Source organism: Nomascus leucogenys, chromosome 16, assembly GCF_006542625.1.
Source record: "Nomascus leucogenys isolate Asia chromosome 16, Asia_NLE_v1, whole genome shotgun sequence".
Taxonomy (NCBI): Eukaryota; Metazoa; Chordata; class Mammalia; order Primates; family Hylobatidae; genus Nomascus; species Nomascus leucogenys.
In genome coordinates, this window is record NC_044396.1 from 77,973,536 (window position 1) to 77,993,654 (window position 20,119).

At 38.4% G+C, this 20,119-nt stretch overlaps 1 non-coding gene across 1 annotated transcript; it reads left to right on the forward strand.

Annotated features, from left to right (window-relative positions):
• The first annotated feature begins 4,497 nt into the window (after positions 1-4,497).
• On the forward strand, positions 4,498-4,601 carry LOC115830783. Its single transcript, XR_004026320.1, has one exon. It is a non-coding gene; the product is annotated as a U6 spliceosomal RNA (small nuclear RNA).
• The last annotated feature ends 15,518 nt before the right edge of the window (positions 4,602-20,119 follow it).

A 20,119-nucleotide genomic window follows, 5' to 3' on the forward strand; every position in this document is an offset into this window, starting at 1 on the left:
AGGTTGAGATGCTACTTTGGGTCAGTCTGACCATAAATAAGACCAGACAGTATATGAACAGGATGAGAAGTGACTTTTAAAAAGATGTTAAAACCTTGAGATGTTTTTGGTGTCTTACCCAGACCTTTTGCTGAGTAATAAGGATTTTGTGCCTCTTACCACCTCTGAAATTTTCCATCTGATAAAATTAGATAGTTCTTAAGCCTTACTTTAAACTGGCAAAGTTATGCAGACTTATTGAAATCTGTGTTTGACAAGATGGCAATTTAAGTTCTTCTGTCAGTTATAGCTCATCCACCAGTCACCAAGTAGAACAAAATGTGGAGTGACTTGGAGAACAGGGTAACAATGGCACTTGTGAAACTGAGGCAACTACAAATGATTCAGCGAGTTTCTATCATTTTCGGAAGGGCAGAGGCAGAAGCAACCAGGCTTTTAAGGCAAAACATACAGGATAATTGTGGCTCCATAAATAATTGTCACTCTAAGGTCTTCAAGGTGGTGAGAGCACACTGTGATTTCAAAATTGCAACTTAGGTCCCAACCATAACCTGCATAACTGTAGAGTCCTCATCACTTTTCTTACTGTCTTCTTTATCTGGTCCCTGGGATTTCTCATGGTGGGATGAGGTGGCGGGAGGTTCTCACATAGACTCATCATGGCAGGCTGGGTTTCAACTCACAATGCTTCATGGAATCTGCCTGAATTTCTACTTTCAGTACTCCCCCGGGTCATCATTCCTATCATTGCTGCTTCTCTTCTCCTAAGCTCTTAACTTCAGCATCCTCTAGGCTCTGACCATACCACCGTTGTAGCTTCTCTGTGTGTGGGTCACGTGACTCCTGCCACCAAGGTTCTTTCTTTTTTTCATCATCACTGAACAGATTTTTGGATGAATCCTTTCATCCATATCTAATCCCTCATTGATCTTGGTAGCTAAAAGAACCAAGCTGGGGTTCTTGGAATTACTGTGGGCTGGAGGAAAAGAAAGTGAAATCATGGATTCTATCACTTAATTCAATCCAATAGATTGCATACGCTGAGAAGGATTCCATGGCATTGCTGCTTGAGCCCCATTGTTGCCATCGTTTTGTTTATATGTAGCTTTTTTTTTTTTACTGGCCAGAGAAGCTTGTTCAAAACTGATTCAAGAAATAGTCTCCACACCACACAGAGGCAGGTGATCTCATGGCCTTGATGTCATGGAGACAGGAAAAGATGAGCAGAGCCACCTCCAGCTAAGTGCAGTGGCAGAGCACATAATGGCAGAAGCGCTAGTGTGATGGAGCCCCAGCTTCTTATAGGAAAGTCTTTATTTATTATTGCCTTGCTAAGAAATGGTAAGAAGAAATTGGACTGACCTTTTGGAGCAGAATGATGTTGTGTTATGCTTGCTGCTCATGCCTATCTTAGAGAGATATGGAGATACTTAGAGAGATTCTGAGTACAAGGTGTGGCTGATGCTAGAATCTGTTCTAATCTTGCCAACTTGTCCTATTAATGAATCTCACAAAAATCTCCATAAGTGTGTGCTCCTCTGTGTGTAGATGTAGGCCATGAGCACTTGAGCTGTGGCACTGGACTTAAAGACACCCATCTTATGTGACCGTAGCAGGTTATATTAAGAGAGAATGGCTTGCTCTTTGAAACAGGACAACTTCCTCTTAAACCAACGTTAATGGTTACGTCTCAGTCACTACTGTAGAAAGAAAATGTTGAACTGCAAGACATGCTATAGATCAGTGGCAATAACAGTAGCTAAGGAGAAGAGGATGCCCTAGAACCCTGGACAGCCCTTATATTCTCTCTCCCCAACATGATTATGGGGTTCTTAGAGTGATCATGGGAGGGAGGAAGAGAAAGTGAAAAAAGGCATTTTTGAAATAGATGCTATATCGTCTCATAGCGTATAGCATTGTCATTCATTGTTAATATTAAAAAGAATTTGCACTCAAACTGTTCAATCAGGACCTATCGAGTAATCAAGTAATTCTCCCATAGGGTCTTTGAAGTCTTTGGTTGACCTCCCTATAGTTCAAGCATCTGCCACTCAGAATCCCATTTCTGGACACAGCTTAGATTTTCCTTCTGCCTAGAGACTTCTTAGCACCTATAAATTAGTGGATACAAACAAAGTTAGGGAGAAGTTGCAGGTAGGGCCTTGAGGCTATAGTTCAGCTAGGGCTTAGCAGGTAGGGCCTTGAGGTTAGCTTCACAGACAGTATTTTTGGAAACATGTTTGCATACTGTATACATTTATATGTTTCTATCCATGTAATAATTCATTCAGTAAATTAAGAAAAAATGGCAGTGCTCTTATTATTATTATTTTGTGTGTGTGGAAGAGACTGAGGCTAAGAAGGCCTGGATGTCTTGCATGAGGTCATGCAAGTAAAGTTTGCTAAGCCAGGGTTTGAGCCCAGGTCTTCTGACTCAAATCTGGTGCTGCTTCCATGACTGTGGGCTGCTTCTCAGGATCAGAACCAGCCCTTATCAAAACCATGAAGTTGATGGAGTTGTCTTTGGGCTTTCACTGTTATTCCCTGAACCTTTTACTCTCACCCAAAGCCAGAGATCCAATATGTGCTTTCTGTTAAGTCTATTGGCTCTCACATGTGATGAAATAGAAAAAAGACACAGGCTTTGGAATCAATTTTGACACAAACAGGGCTGGCTTTATGGGCTTACAAGCCAAGCACTTGCTCAGGATGCTGCCTTCAGAGAGATTTGTACTTGGTTTAATGCTCTTCTGTCTCTGTCTTGAAATTCTTCATAATCTGTTGAACACCTGGTCCTGCATTTTTATGTTACACTGGACTCTGTAAATGAATTAGCTGGTTCTGCTAATAAATTTAGGACTTTCGTTATGTTTCTTAATTTCTCTGGACCTCAGTTTTCACATCTGTAAACCAGAACTGTACAGTTATCCATATCTCAAAGTGTTCTTGGGAAGAATAATCAGATAGAATTGCAAATTGGCTAACAAGCTTTTGTACATGCGTACCAAAGATTTGTCCTCACTAAATCTTAACCTATTTACATCTAATCTAGATGGAAACCTCTTCACTAATGCCTTACTAGGTGAGCACTAAAACATTCATCATATCCATGCAGAGCTTAGTTTTGTGCAAGGGAAGATGGTTATTTAGATTTTGCTGTTGTGGGAACAGATTAAATAACAAGGGAAAAAAAAATTCCCTTTTCATGCACCAGTTACTAGTTTGAACAAATGTGTAGACTTGGTAAACAGGGTGATGAGGAAAACAAATGCTGCAGCAGAAACATTGGCTGAGAAATCAGTCAGTTCTCATGACTCTGCAGCCAATACCAGGAGCGCTCGTACTTCTCAGAGCAGCACTGAGCTTGCTCAGCTATGGTTGGCCGTTGCCCTGGCCCAGTGTAAGGCGAATAATCAAAACAAAACAAAACAAACAGACAAACTAGAAAACCAATGTAAAGAAGAGAAGAGAATGCAGAAACTAAGGTCTAAAACTAAGGATGTTTTTAAAACTTTGTGTCTGGGGCTGGTCTAGCTAGTTCAAATATATTATTTCATTTAAACTTCCTAGAAACCCCATGAGGTAGGTAACATTAGTAGCATTTTCTAGATGAGGAAACTAAGCTTGCAGAATACTTACAACTTTAGAGTATCCCATAGAATTGATAGTGTTTAGAATACAAACTATTTGAAAAGAACAGAGCTAGATGAGATAATCGAGATTGTCTAGATAGTGATGTCAAATGTGTTGCATTTCATGCCTTAACTGTAAGTTTTTTTGGTAGGGCTGTGCTATGGTTTGCATATTTGTCCCATCCCAAACTCATGTTAAAATTAAGTCTTCAATGTGTTGGCATTGAGAGGTGGGGCCTTTAAGAGGTGATGGAATCGTGAGGACTCTGCTCTCACTAATGGATTAATCCATTCATGGATTAATGGATTAATGGGATAATGAATTAATGGGTCATCATGGGAGAGGAACTGGTGGCTTTATTATAAGAGAAAGAGAGACCTGAGTGAGCACATTAGCATGCTCAGTCCCCTCACTATGTGATACCCTGTGCCACCTCAGGACTCTGCAGACAGTCCCCACCATCAAGAAAGCCCTCACTAGATGTGACTCCTTGGTCTTGGACTTCTCAGCCCCCATAACTTTAAGAAATAAATCCTTTTCCTGTAGCATGCATCATTATCTCCTGGAAGGCTTTTACAGCATTGGTTGCTGAGCATCACCCACAGAATTTTTATGCAGTCGGTCTGAGATGGGGCCTGAGAATTTGCAGGTTCCTAGCTAAGGCTAAGGCTGCTGTCTGGGCCCACCCTGTGAAGGCTTCCTGTTGGTAACTTTCTTGACCATTGATCTGATTCCTCTTAAAATGAAATGAAATTATTCAAACATGCATTTAAAAAAATCATACAGACTTGTTTTTTTAATGTCTGTCAATAGCACGGGATTTGTCAATAAGTTCTGAAAATTGCATCGAGAATTGTTTAATTAGTTCTTGTTTTGGCAGCACATTTACGAAAATTGGAATGATACAGAGATTAGCATGGCCCTTGTGCAAGGATGACATGGAAATTCATGAAGCATTCTCTGTTGTTTGAAACCCTTGTGCATTGTTGGTGGGAACATAAAATGATGCACCCACTATGGAAAATAATATGGAGATTCCTCAAAATATTAAAAATAGAATTATCATATGATCCAGCAATCTACTTTTGGAAATATATCCAAAATAAATTAAAGCAGGATCTTGAAGAGGTATTTGCATACCTATATTCATTGTAGCATTATTCACAATAATCAAGAGGTGGAAGTAACCTAAATGTTCGATGACAGGTGAATGGATAAAGAAATGTGGTATATACATACAATGAAATATTATTAAACTTAAAAAAGGAAATACCATCCTTTTTTATTTTGTGGCACACACTACCACGTGAATAAACCTTGAGGACATTATATTAAGTGAAATAAGCCAGTGACAGAAAAGACACATACTGTGTGATTCCATTCATATAAAGTATCAAAAGTAGCCAAACTCATGGAAACACAAAGTAGAATGGTGGTTTCCAGGGTTTGCGGGGAGAGGAAACTAGAGTTGGTGTTCAATGGTTATAGAGTTTCAGTTTTACAAGATGAAAAAGTTCTAGAGATCTGTTGCAAAACAATATGAGTATACTTAACACTACAGAACTATATACTTAAAAATGATGAAGAGGGCAAATTTTACGCTGTGTGTATTTTATCACAATTTTAAAAATTGTTTATGTAAAGATAACACCTTCCCTGTAGGGCATAGCAATCCTCTGTTTTAAACATGTCTAGAGAGAAGCGGAGAGGGACTCTCCTTGTGGCCACTCTAATGGGAGCCAGCTCTTTATTCTAACTCCAGTCTTAGCAAGTCCTGTGTTCTCTGTGGATCTTCCCTCTCCAAGGTCCTTCTTTAAAGTATGGGTGCTGGGTCCAAGCCAAATATTCTAATCTGGCATGTGATGTGACCTGGGTAGTAAGGATTTTTGAAAGCTCCTTGGAGCTTGAATTGTAGCCATGGCTATAGGGCATTAGTTGGATCGGTGATTTGTCACTTGTGGAAGGCTAAAAGTAATCTTCTTGAGGGTCTTGTCCAACTATATATGCTGAAGTCTTCTCCATTCTCTTCCTCACTGTCCCAGGTAATTCCAATTACCATCATCTCCTCTCCCTCAACTAATATGAGAAATATAACATAAGAAAGCCTTTTTCGGAGAAAATATGTTCATGAATCTCAGTTGCAGGAGCTTGGGTTCATTGTCAGCTGAGTTTGTACCTCATCAAGGTCCTTATTGAGATTGGTAAGACAGTCATAGTTTAGGCTGCACATGTACACCTATCCTTTTTAATCCTCATAGTCGGTCAAAGCGTACAGGTAAAATATAGCACTGGGCTTAAAATCAAATTGCTGAATGATAACAAAACTTCATTATTTTGTTTAGAAATTAAGTTTGACAGGCCATGAATAATTTAGAAGATGATCTGAAGAACAAAGAATAAAATTTTATTGTAAGTTCAACATTTCTGTGGAGGTATTAAGCCCTGCCAAGGGTTATTTTCCTTGACTTCCTAAAAATCAGTGGTGTCAGAGGGAACTTGAACAATCCTGGGGAATTTAGCTGTAGTGTCAGGGTGTGCTTAGTATAAAATAATCCCAAGTGGAAACAATTTTCTACATATTTAGTCATTGTAAGCCAGTTTAGATATCCATGAGATCAGAAATTTGGCAGTACAGGAGAAAGGGAACTTGCCAACTTAATGCTGTTTAATATTAATTAAATTTGATATAACCCAGTTATATATTTTTCAGATATTCCCAGGCAGAATGCCAGAGAAGAAGAAATAAATCTATATTCATATTATACATAGTTATATTATCAAAATGTATTCATAATTATACATTCACATTATGTAATATATATTATCATATCTTCTAATTTTCTGAACATTTCTAGAATAACTGAAAAGGAGGAATGGATTACCAAATCAATAATTTTCATGACATAGAAACATTTACTTGTGTACTGACACAAGTATTGTTCATACAAATACAAATTCTCTGTATAGTATGAAGAAGGCTAAAATAATGCTACATGTCCTGCACAATAAACATACAGGAGTGGGAGCAATTAAAGTTGCCCAGAATTTTGTGAGAAGATACCATGGAGGAGGTGATTACTTAGCTGTGTTTTAAAGCATTTCTAAGACTATCTAATACCACTGGGAAACACTATTACTGAAGCGGTGCTATGGTGGAAGGGAATCCAGTAACACTTAAAGGACAAAAGGAGCATAGCAATCTTGGTGGATATTCACTGCATCAAAACTTTGATGGCTTTCTCTTTAGGATGATGATCACATCTTACACATGCAATAAAACTGTCATTGTTCCTTTGTCCTCTGGTACAAGTGTGTGACATTTACAACAGGGCAAGAAGTATTCAATTTCTACTGAGTATCCCAATTTCTGTTATAGTCTCTAATATTTAGATGATTAATAATTAATGAAATGTATAGAAAATTAAATTAGGCTTCTCAGCATTGGCTTTAATGTAGCAGGCACACTGGTTGTACATATGAGAGAGAGTGGAAACAGTTGGTGGCTACAGGGTCATAGAACCTGGGTCCGTGATCCTTGTCATGTTCTAAAACTCACCCCACAGACCTCAGATTTTGTTAGATGTAAGAGAGTGGATAAATCTATACTTCACAAGCCAGAATTATTAATAAATTCAGTGGGGAGTTTTGAAAATATGCAGATTCTCAAGAATGATTAGCCCACAATTTATGTATGAAGTAAGCCCTAGCAATGTGCATGTATAAAAATCATCCAGAAGAGATTGCGGCTTCCAACCAAGATGGGATAACAGAAACTATGTTAACTCTTCTGCAGAAACTAAAAAACTAGACAAAACATATGACACAATGATTTTTAAAACATTAGATACCAGACAACAGAAGGTAATAACTCCTGAGAGATAGAAAACAAATGAGGTGAGCCCTGAAGTTATCTCAGCTAACTGCTTTGAGAGAATTTCCAGGTTGTGTTGTTAGTGGGAGGGATCCAGATTGAGCCTGGTGGTCTCTGTGCATTGGGGAAATTGACTTGGGAATCTAAGGAAGCCAAAGTTTCTAGAGTTTACGGCGTAAAGTACCAGAGAAGAGAGAGTAGTACACAGAGAGGACTCTGAAAAACTGCAGAGTTGTCCCTCTAGTCTTTGTCTGAGTACTAATCAGTTGCACACGTGTAGAAAACTACACAAGGACAAGGAAAAAGGCAACATCAACTCTTGATAAAAACTCTCAGCAAACCAGGATAAAAAACACACTCAACTTACTAAAGGGCATTTGTGAAAACCTATAGCTAACATTATACTTAAAAATGGAAAAATTATTTTTCTTTAAAATCAGGACCAAGAAAGGATTATCCGCTCTCATCACTTCTATGCTGTGCTGGACGTTCTAACTAGTGCAATTAGGCAAGAAAAAGAAAAAAATGCATCCAGATGGAAAATGGTGAAGTAAATCTGTCTTTACTTGCAGCTGGCCTCATTTTTTAAGTAGATAATCTCATGGAGTTTATGTAACAGTTATTTGAACTATTAATTAAGTTTAGCAAAGTTGCAAGATAGAAGATTAACATACAAAATTCAATTGTATTTAAATATGTTAGCAATAAATACTTGGAAATTGAATAAATATCATTATTAATAGCATATAAACATGAAATACTTAGGAGCAGCAGGTGGGAAAGAAGAATGTATAATCCGAGTATATAATAATTAATATTCTTAAAATTTGTACAGCATTTTCTACTAGCTTTGAAGATATTGGATGTTAGTAGTGAGTGGTGATTATTAAATGAGATAAATGCATGTGCAGAAAATGAGGAACAAAGTATGGCACTTATATTGGGAATTTTGTAATGCTAGTAAAAAAATACGTGGTTTTCACGCACCCTCCTTCCTCCAAGTCATGGTTTCTTTTAGAATTTGGGATTGTAGAAACATTCCTTTCTGTGGAGAATAATGCAAGCTATGCAATTTGTTCTATTTGCATTGCTGCTGTGGTTAGCTGAAAGCTCAGAACCAATGATGAATTATAGTCTTTATAATTATAAAATACCTATCAGTTTTATATCTGACTATATTAGTTCTGCTGCAGAAACTAAAAAACTAGACAAAACATATGACACAATAATTTGTAAAACAGTAGATATCAGACAACAGACGGCAATAACTCCTGAGAGATAGAAAACAAATGAAGTGAGCCCTGCAATTATTTCAGCTAACTGCTTTGAGAGAATTTCCAGGTTGTGTTGTTGGTGGGAGGGATCCAGATTAAACCTGGTGGTCTGGATGTATATCTGATGTATATACATCTGATGTATCTTTCCTTTGGTGCTAGTTTTTGTTTCAATTAACTTTCTTATAAACTGCCTATTTCTTATTGAGAGGAAAAAATAAGTATGTATGCACATTATAAAGATATGTGTAATTGTATGTTATATATATATATGTACATGGAAAACCCTAGCTACATATTTATCCACATTCACTCAGTAAACATGTAGGAACTACTGAGGCAGATTTTGTAAAAATCCTACCTGGAAACTAGCCTCATTATTGTACACTCACCCAGCATTTGTGAGTGGGTGTGTGTGTATGTGAGTCTATCTTGTGCGTCTGTGTCTACCTTGATTCCATTGAATCTCATTCTTTAGGGACGTTGGGTTGAAAGAAAATCCATCATTTTTTGGCCCAGGAGGATGAGGCGTTAGTTAATTAAATTCCTCGTAGGCGTTTTTCCTGATGCAATAATACTAAATCCAGGGATAAGTTGTCTTGGCAACTGCTTTGGCAACTGTTACTAACGTGCTTTTTAGGCTTGTGAATAAACATGTTTGAGAATGTAAATCACAAGCTGAGGTTCAACAGACTTTTTTTCTTGTTCTTCCAAAGAAACTGGACACTAATTGATAATACAGTTTACTTCCATTTATGTTTGAATAATGCAGCAACATTTAGAGCTCAGTCTTTGGACAATTACTTATATTATTCATGCTTTCAAAATGTAATGAAGATACATACTTAATATCAGTTTTCCAATTAAACTTTATAACCAAGCTCAGAGATGGTTATAGTTTTTGGCAGAGATTTTTAATTTTCTTCAAATGCTTTCTTGGGATTCACAAAACAGCTTCAAACATAAACATGTTTAGCTTGGGGGAAAGGGAGGGGCAAAGACAATGCAAATGTGATAACATACATATGCAAAAATTATTCTGGTGATGAATCTGGCAAAAATTTGACTGTAGTCCTTTTCTCTAGTAATTTCTTTTTAATTAAAAAAATACCTTTTAGCATTCAATGCACTGAAAAAATTGGCTAGAGAGTCAATTTGTTAACTATCAATTTTGTGGTCAGCTAATGTACACTGATGTCCTTCCTTAACACCAAAATAATATGTACCAATAGAACTATTTTTATTAGATGATAAATTAATCCTCACTTACAGAAGCTTCATACTGAGTTCTTTACAGAATCCTAGGGAATTAAACAATTATGCAAGAGTAAAAGGGGCCCAAGATAATTTTGTCTGAATACTTCACCTTATAGAAATGGGTATTGAGATTCAGATAAAGCATAAATATCCTAAGCCTATGGTTAACTATGATCAGGCCATGTGTTCCCCAATGTGACATCATAGCAGCCTTCTCGAACATAGTTCTGGCTAAAACAACCCCTTCATAATATTTTTTCTTCCTTATAAAGATGACATGGTATGGTTTAAAAATATGGGCTTCTGGGTTATATAGACATTGGTTTAAACTTGGGTTACTTACATTGAAAACAACAACAACTAACTTCCATAATCTTGATGCTCATCTAATTCTTATGATCAGGTAGTGACTTCCCTGTCTATAAAATACATGGAGGGTTTCTACCAGCTGGAGGTTATAAAAATGACAAAGGGCTAAAAATTCCATAGAGAGCTTCGACAGTAGACTCAATCAAGCCAAAGAAAGAATCAATGAACTCAAAGACAGGTCATTTGAAATTTCCCAGTCAGAGGAACAAAAAGGAAAAAAAAAAGAGTAATGAAAGCCTGTGGGAATTATAGGACACCATCAAGCGAAACACTAAAGATGACAAAGGAAATTTGTGAGATGCTGATCCCACTCTGCCATGAGAACTTTATAAAGTGTACGACACATGGTTATAGTCAATAGCTCTACAGAACAAAATGTGTTTTACAATTGGTTTTCATTTAGTGCCCACTGGTGAACTGTTTCATTTTGGGTTGCTAAGGAAGAGGCTGCTGGCTTGTTCTGTCGGAATCTTTTTCTCTGTCAGAATCTTTTTCTCTGTGACCCATTTTGCTCTTTTTCCATGTAGCTTATTGGGCAACAAAAACCTTCCTTCTTAGTTCTTTATATGTCACAGTTTTAAAAGCCTGCAAGATACTACAGCTCTCTCTCTCTAGCACAATGTGCTTAGCTCTTTTTTAAGCCCAGCACTTCTGAAGTATATGATATGTTCCTTCAAAGAGAGTCACTTACGAGGGCAATACTGTTCGATAGAACTTTGATGGAAATGTTCTGTGTCTGCACCGACCACTATGTTAGCTACTAGCCTCATGTGACTGTTGAGCATTTGACATATACCTACAGTGATGGAGGAGCTGAATGTTTAATTTTACTTAATTTACATTTAAGTTTAAATAGCCATATGTGAATAGAGGCTACTATATTGTACAGTGCAGATCTACAAGTTGAGTGGAGATATATGGGGAGCCTGGTTCTCTATCTCCCTTTCTTCCCACTTTCCTCAACTCTTTCTACTTCAAGATTTTTGGCTACATGCTAAAGTAATCTAGGCCAAATAGCATTCCTAGTGTTATTATTCCAAGGAAACATATGTGCTTTTTAATGGAATCCTTTTGGGGGCAGTCTAAACTGGGAAAAAAAATTTCAAGCTCTATAGAATCCTGGTAGGGAAAATCCTTTGAGGTTAAAGTGGTTATCTTGTGTCCCTCAAACCACACCTGTGGATAATTATTCACTGCCAGTTTAGAACACAGGCCTAGTTGAGCATCACCATTATTATTGGTGTTGATATTTCTTGATCTGCTATAGTAATATTTTACCCTTTTTAAATAATCTGATATATGTTTTAAGACAAATAGCTTTTACATTTTATTTTCTTCTGGAGAAAGGGTCTCACTCTGTTGCCCAGGCTGGAGTGCAGTGCTATGATGTCACAGCTCACTGCAGCCTTGAACTCCTGGCCTCAAGTGATCCTTCTGCCTTGTCCTCCCAAAGTGCTAGAAATACAGGCTTGAGCCACCACACTTGGATGGGACTCTGACATAGTTTGGATGTTGTCCCCCTCCAATCTCATGTCAAAATGTAAGCACCAATATTGGAGGTGGGGCCTGGTGGGAGGTGATTGTATCATGAGTGCGGATTTCCCTCTTGGTACTGTCATCATAATAGTGAGTTCTTGTGAGATCTGGTTGTTTAAAAGAGTGTAGCACCTCCCGTCCCTCTCTTTCTTGCTCCTATTCCAGCCCTGTGATGTGCCTACTTCCACTTTGCCTTCTGTCATGATTGTAAGGTTCCTGAGGCTCCCTGGAAGCCAAGCAGATGCCAGCATCATCCTTCCTGTATAGCCTTCAGAATCATGAGCCAATTAAACCTCTTTTCTTTATAAATTACCCGGTCTCAGGTATTTCATTACAGCAATGCAAGAACACACTAATACAGACTCTATTCTAAAAACAGGTAAAATTCCATTTTTCAAGCTCTGCTCATCTATTTCTAGTCTCCCATTCCCATGAGTTATGTAAATACAGATAGCACCTGCACCACAATAGTTTCTTTAAATCTTGTGCTCATTCATTGCAGGAACACCACACTTCCTTCTAGTAGTACTGTAGGGAAACAAAAAGAAACAAGATGAACACAGGCATTCATTGTCTGGGGTGTAGCACTTAGAAAGGTTTCCTAGTTTCAGTACAAATTTCTCTCTTTTGTGTTTGGTGTCTTGCTTGGAGATTTTTTTGCAGGGAGAAATTTTTGTATCTCAGCTTCTGAAGTCACATCCTTTAACAGTATTTGTGTGTGTGTGTGTGTGTGTGTGTGTAGATAAGGTCTCACTATACTGCTCAGGCCAGTCTTGACTCCTGGCCTCAAGTGATCCTTTTACCCTGGCCTTCTCTTGGACATTGGTATTTGAGTACATGACCTGTCATCACTGAAGCCCAGCTCTGTTCCATCAAGATTTGGCTTTCTATACCCCAGCTGGCTCATTGCCCAGTCAAGTAAGAATAAAATGTCAGAGCCTTCTTGGGAGCTGAGTACAGGGTTGTTGTCTAAAGTTGTAGTCCAATCAATTACACCCTAAAATGGTGCCCAAATGTACCATTTAACTCGCCATGATGACTGCACTGGTCTATTCTGCAATGTTCCCAACTCCTCTTAGCTGCCAAAAAGATCCTTTTTATACTTTTCTCTGATGGGCTGAACAGTCTGATTTTTTGCTCCTTCATAAAATCCTTCACATCTAGAGTGGTGTGGTACCAAAATAATTTGTGCCTCACTGATTACTCACTGATGAGCACTTTGACCAATTAGCTGAATATTTAAAGAAAACTGTAGTGTTGGCAGGGTGTGGTGGCTCACGCCTGTAATCCCAGCACTTTGCGAGGCCGAGATGGGTGGATCACGAGGTCAGGAGATCGAGACCATCCTGGCAAACACAGTGAAATCCCGCCTCTACTAAAAATACAAAAAATTAGCCGGGCGTGGTGGCGGGCGCCTGTAGTCCCAGTGACTCGGGAGGCTGAGGCAGGAGAATGGCATGAATCCGGGAGGCGGAGCTTGCAATGAGCCGAGATTGTGCCACTACACTCCAGCCTGAGCGGCAGAGCGAGACTCTATCTCAAAAAAAAAAAAAAAGAGAAAATTATAGTGTTGATAAAGAAAACTAATCTCCACTCATTAAATTAATATTTTGGTGCCATTTTAGAACCTCTGGGTACATTTTTTCATTTAACAGCAATAAAAATTATTAGTGAGTTTTCATTATTAGCCTTCCTTGTAGATAAGGAAATTGAAGCATAGGGAGTTTAAGTAAATTCTGCAAGACATCACAGCATGTAGTGGTAGAGTTGGCAGCACAAAACCAGGTGTATCTGGCCCCAGTTACAAGTATTTCGACTTATCACCCATTTAATCCAGTTGAAAAAGCAGACGTATGTGAAGAATATAATTCATACATGATATTTAGATTCCAGGTGCCTTTACCAGTGAGTCTAATCTATTCCTTATAGCCGACCTGACAAGACTTGGAAATTAAGATATTTGTCTGAATTAGTTTGTGTCTTTGAAGAAAATGTATTTCTTTAACAGTATCACAAAGTCCAATTTTTTCCTGAAGTAAAAATTTCTATCAGCCAATTCATGCTCATTATGAAGTTAAAAAAATGTATATGCAGCTGGGTGCGGTGGCTTACACCTGTAATCCCAGCACCTTGGGAGGCCGAGGCGGGCAGATGGAGGTCAGGAGTTTGAGACCAGCCTGACCAACATGGAGAAACCCTGTCTCTACTAAAAATACAAAATTAGCCAGGCGTGGTGGCGCATGCCTGTAATCCCAGCTACTTGGGAGGCTGAGGCAGGAGAATCGCTTGAACCCGGGAGGTGGAGGTTGCAGTGAGCCGAAATCACGCCATTGCACTCCAGCTAGGCAACAAGAGTGAAACTCCGTCTCAAAAAATAAAATAAAATAAAATAAAAGTGTATGCTTGTATAATATATGTACATGGGTATTTTGTTTCCCATATACACACATGTAAGCCCAGTCTTGAACTTTGATGTTTGTTCCTGAATTTTTTCTTTTAGGATGGAAAGGAATTTCATTTTCTGAAGATACTGATTTAAAATGTTGGTTTTCAATTTGAGATTATCTAGCAGCTTGCCACGTGGCTTTAACTAAGACAGTTAATTCCTGGGCCCTCCAGTTGTCTACCTAAAAAATAGGAAGGAGAGCTGTATTACTGTTTATATATACATATATATTTTCTCACGGAAGTAAAGACTTATAAGTGTATTTTTAAAAAATTTATTTTAAGTTCTGGGGTACATGTGCAGAACATGCAGGTTTGCTACAAAGGTAAATGTGTGCCATGGTGGTTTGTTGCACCTATCAACCCATCACCTAGGTATTAATCCCCACATGCATTAGCTATTCTTGATGCTCTCCCTCCCCCAATCTCCCTGGGAGGCCCTGGTGTGTGTTGTTCCCCTCCCTGTGTCCATGTGTTCTCAATGTTCAGCTCCCACTTATGAGTGAGAACATGTGGTGTTTGGTTTTCTGTTCCTGTGTTAGTTTGCTGAGGATGATGGCTTCCATTATAAGTGGATTTGACATAACCAATTCTTTGTCCTTAAGTACCTTTTCCTCTCGTGGCCTCTGTCACTTGCTATTCAACAGAGATAAATCAATCCTGCTCGTGTAAACTCCACACCATACCTACTGTTCATGTCTGCATCTGTAGCATTCTCTTCATGGAGCATCCAGAACTCTCTTTTCCTTATAAATATTTATTTTCCAGAAATATCAGGATATACATAACAAGGATAACCTAAGGCCATCTGAGATATACTTGTTTTAAGGAAGCTGGTTAAGTGTCGCTCCAGAGTGCCCACAAGGTGGCAGCGTCTCAGAACATTAGGCCAGCAGAAGTCCTGAGTCCTGGCCTTGGCGGTTGAACTGAGCTTCATAGCTCAGTTATACTGAGATAATAGGGTCAAGTGCCTGCCAAGTGATAGCTCCTGGGAGGTCCACCAGCCAACAGTCTAGAAAACCACTTTTTGACAGTATTTTCTAAAAAGCAGTAGCAACATCACTCTTCTATTTTAGAGTCCTTTTTTTCAGAAAAAAAAAAAAAAAAAAAAAAAAAAAGGTTTTGGAATGCTTTATTTCACTTAAGAATGTAAAACCTACACTGATGAGAAAAAAAGCAAAAGGAGGCAGCAGACTCTTCCTTATATTTTCCTGTCATTCAAAGTCATTGATTCTCAACCTTGACTTTACATTAGAATATCTTGGGGAACTTTAAAATCACTCTCTGGGACAGGGGCCCAGAGGTGAATTTTTGAAAGCACTGTAAGTGATTCTAAAGGGCATTTGGGGTTGAGAATCATCTTTTCAGTTCCTCTCCATCCATTCGTTCATTCACTCACCATTTATTGCGTACTTCCTCATGTCAGCTTTGAGCAAGGAAATGGTGATGATGTAAAATGAGATTCTACAATTGCCCCCAAAGACCTTGCAAGTTAGTAATTCAATTTAATGGAAGTCAATTCAGCAAACATTTATCAAGCTCCTAGAACATGACAGGTACTATGCTAGATACTGAAATGGCAGAGATGAGAGCAATTCCGGCTGCCTAGCATTTATATTCTAGTGGGCAGTGTATACAACTATCAGATGAGGCAGAATGTGGCATTATTCATATTTTACCTTTCTGTAACATTTCACAGTAACACAAAACATTTTAACCAACTTATATAACTTAAGCTATATAACCCAATAATTCTTGAGGTTTGCAAGCAGCTAGCTATCATTATCTGAAGTTCAGAGGGGAGACTAACATGCTTTGCCAATATGAAGCAGAATAAGTCATCATATCCAAGTCTAGGGACTCTATGGTCAGTGCTTACTGCCTCATTTGTAGTAGGTGTGGGGCTCAGAAAAGAGTGGTTGATTTTGAATGCATAAGTGAAGGTATTTGTCTCAGGGTATATTTGTGCATGTGTTGGAGATTTTATTTCTGAGAGAGTGAGTAGAAGATCATTTCTGTCTACGTATTTCCTGAGACTCTTCCTCCATCTAATCAAAGGCCTTTTCTGCTCCAGTCTTAATGTATATATTCTTTCTATATACTCTCCTTATAACTTTCACCAAAATGGTGATCTCTAAAATTGCTCTGGATGTCTATTTCCGTGAAGAGAAAACTGAAAATATTTAGTTCTATCAGCAGATCTGGTTGTCATCAGCTTCTGTCAATCACAGAGAGCTTTAATGAGGGGAATGAAAGTTAGTCTAAATGTATGTAAAGAAGGCATATAAGTCTCATTTTTCAGAAATCTGCATTCCTTCAGCTAATAGAGTGTTAAGCCAAATGCCATCTGGATTAGGACTGGCACATGAGATAGTTGATCATGAACATGTTTTAAGAATTAACCTTACGGCAGATGTGGAGAGTTGACTCGTGAGGGAGTCAAGTGTGGGTGAATATCTTCCTTGTGTGGAGAACCAAAATGATATGGGCATCCTTTAGGGTCAATAAGCATAGGAAGATATTCCTGGGTAGCTTGTAGGTTTTATGTTCCCATAATAGCAGAGAATCCACTCAGTGGCTGACTTTCAGATGATTCATGGTCTCTCTATTATACAGAAGACTCTTACCAAATATCCCACCATGGCACTGTGGAATTGTCTGTCCTTTCCCTAAATGCTCAGCTTTATTAGGACTGTCAGATTTAGGTGCCATAGCCTAAGAGAAGCACGAATCAGTTGGAATATATCCAGCAGAAAACATTCATATGATGAATGTGAACATCATTTTAAAGAACAATTGAGAAGCTGTGAAGTTTTAAGCTAAAGTAGCAGTGACCCAGAAATGCAAACACAAGCACAATAAATCAAATATGCAAACATCTATTTCTGCAAAAGGGGGTTACTCTTGTTCTGTCCAGCTCCAGAGAGAAGGAAAATGACCAGAGGTGGAAGTGACAAGGGGGAAAATTACAGCTTATCTTGATATGGAAGAACATTAGAATTGAGCAGTAGAAGCAGTTACTTCACAAACCCCCTGTTTTCAGAAGTGTTCAAGAACACTATGTTAAGAGTGTGAAAGTCCAGCAGACAAGCCCCATCAGTAGCAGGAGTCAACAGACCTGGGAATTTGGGAGCAAACTGAGCAATTTTTCTTTGAAAGAGGACCCATGAGTTAGAAGAGAAAGGCCTTGACCTTATGCCAAAGAGAATACTTTGAGGACTCCCATTTTCCCTGTTTTGGGCCCTGAAATCCTTGCATTAGTCATTTTTCTAGTTAGCAAGTCTTTGAAGGCCTCAAAGACAGATGTGATAGTAGTCCTTTATCCAGGGACTGAGACCAATCCCTGCTTAGTCCAACAGTTAGGACTTAGGAGAGGGGACTCTGGTAGATTTGGCCCAAATTAACAAGCATGGCCAGGGCTGATATGAAGCCTGGGGAGGAGGAGATTCTGAAACTAAGAGCTGTGGGTGCCAAGTACCCACAGCTTGGACCTAGTTGTCATTCCTGCCATCTGGAAACTCACCTTTAAGAAGAGGTGCTTATGTCTATTAGACTTTCATCACAGTATGTCTGGAAGTTTAGCTTAAAGAAATGATGACTCAGAAGTGGGAATGGACATATGAGAAAGGCCCATCGGGTAGAAGAAGGGTTAGACTCTCTCCACCCAGCACTAGAGGAAGGAAAATCACCAAGGGTGGATATGTTGAGGGGATGAGGTTTCAGTATAATCAATAGCTGGGGGGACTTTAGAACTACTGAACAGTGGAAATAGCTGCTTTACAATAAGTCCTGTCTGTAGAGATGTTTAGGGACAGATTGTCACTTCAGGGAGGAGGAGCTGTCATTCATTCATCATTTGTCCTTACTGAAGTAAGAATTGAGATTAAATAAACTCTAATGATGTGTAGGAATTTGGATAAAATGTATTTTCCTGAAATTTTGTGAAACTACAAAACACTTTATTCAACATTCCTGGATGCACTAAAAATAATAGTTCTCCTCCACATGTATCTGATAATTCTGATTGAATTGTCTGTGCCAGAAGACACTATTATCTCAGCTGAGGGCAGAGACTATGTATTTATTTTTCTCTGAATCGCTAGCCCATAGGACACTGCCTACTATAGAGTAGGTATACAACAAACATTTGTTGAGTGAATGTCAAATTAATTTTGTTAATTCTATTGCTCGAACATGGACAGAGTCCCCTCTGTGTGTAAGGTATGCCTACTCAAAATATATTGATAGCTAACATTTATGAAATTCTTGTTATTGGCTAGGTGCCAGGATTTCATACACTGTCTCATTCAATCCCTACAACCAATCCTCTTAAAAAGATCAAGTAGATGCTCTCACTACACCCTTTTTACTAATAAGGAAACTGAGGCATGCAGAGGCCAAGTAGCTCCCCCGTGGTTACACAGAGAGTAACTAGATGATACAAGATTTAAATTTAGGTTGTGTGACTACAAAGCCAACACAATTCATTATTACAGTATAGTCTCAGTAAAGGAGTGATCATTAATAGTGTAAAATATTTTTAAAATATAGCTAACAATTATTGCATGCTTTCTATATGCCTGGTCCTAAGCATTTGACCATTTATTCCTCACATTAGCCTCATAAAGTAGGTACTATTATTGTGCCCATTTTACAGATAACAAATACAGTCTAAGATTTTTGGATCTGGGCTTATCAGACTGTCAAACTTATCCTCCGAATGTTATGTGATCTTCTTCCATTTTTAGGGGTACTGAAGGAACAAGTATCCCCCAAAACGGAAGAAGAACAAGACACTGAAGGAGAAAGAACATTTTGGGGGATACTGAAGGAACAAGTCATGACTCCTCTTCTGTGAAGTGTGTATGTTACTTTAAGAAAATTATATTCGGATTTGACCTGGCACTGGATCTCGGCTCATCCAACACTCTATTAGGATAGTACCATTCCAAATGTTCTTTATGCATGCCTTCTGGATATCAATTAGTTATGAGTTCACAGGCAGGTTAGAGGTGACAAGGAAACTCACAAAGAACTAAAACATTAGGATCAAATGGAGATGGGTTCTGGGTGAGGCTCACTATTGTATTAGCTATGGGAATACTAATAAAGTCCCATATTTGGAGGCCACTTAACCTCTGCATAGCCTAGTTTCACCGTCTATAAAATGGAGTAGTGGGAGTAATTATACCTCTTTCTTCTTATCCATTTTCTCATTAAAACTTGTAACTAACTTTTTAAATGGGAAGAATCAGGTGTATTATAAGACAAATGGAATTAGGTGGAGAAAAATTCGTGCAAGCCTCATTTTATGATGTAGCCTTTGCTTTATGAAACTAAGTCTACCTCAAAAGCGCATTGGAGCCTCAGAATCCCACAAAATATGGCCCCTGACTCAGAGCTGGAAGAACTCAACCAGATACACGGGCAGACTTAGGTTGTCTTGGGCCTAGAACTTACACAAATTTTGGACTCTCTTTAGGTAAAAGAATACAAAATTAGACACAAATGAGATTTTGTCATAAATCTTTAATGTGGATTAAATTAAGTCACATAAGAGATAATTCACTTCTTTTAAAATATCTTCACCTAATCAAAATCAATCATACTTCTGAAATAATTCCAGATCTCACACATTAAGTTGAAATCAAAAGCTGTGGATCATGTTATAATATAACAAGCTTGGCTTTGTGGAAAGAGGCATAGCTTCCCTCTCCCCCCATTGGTTTTATAT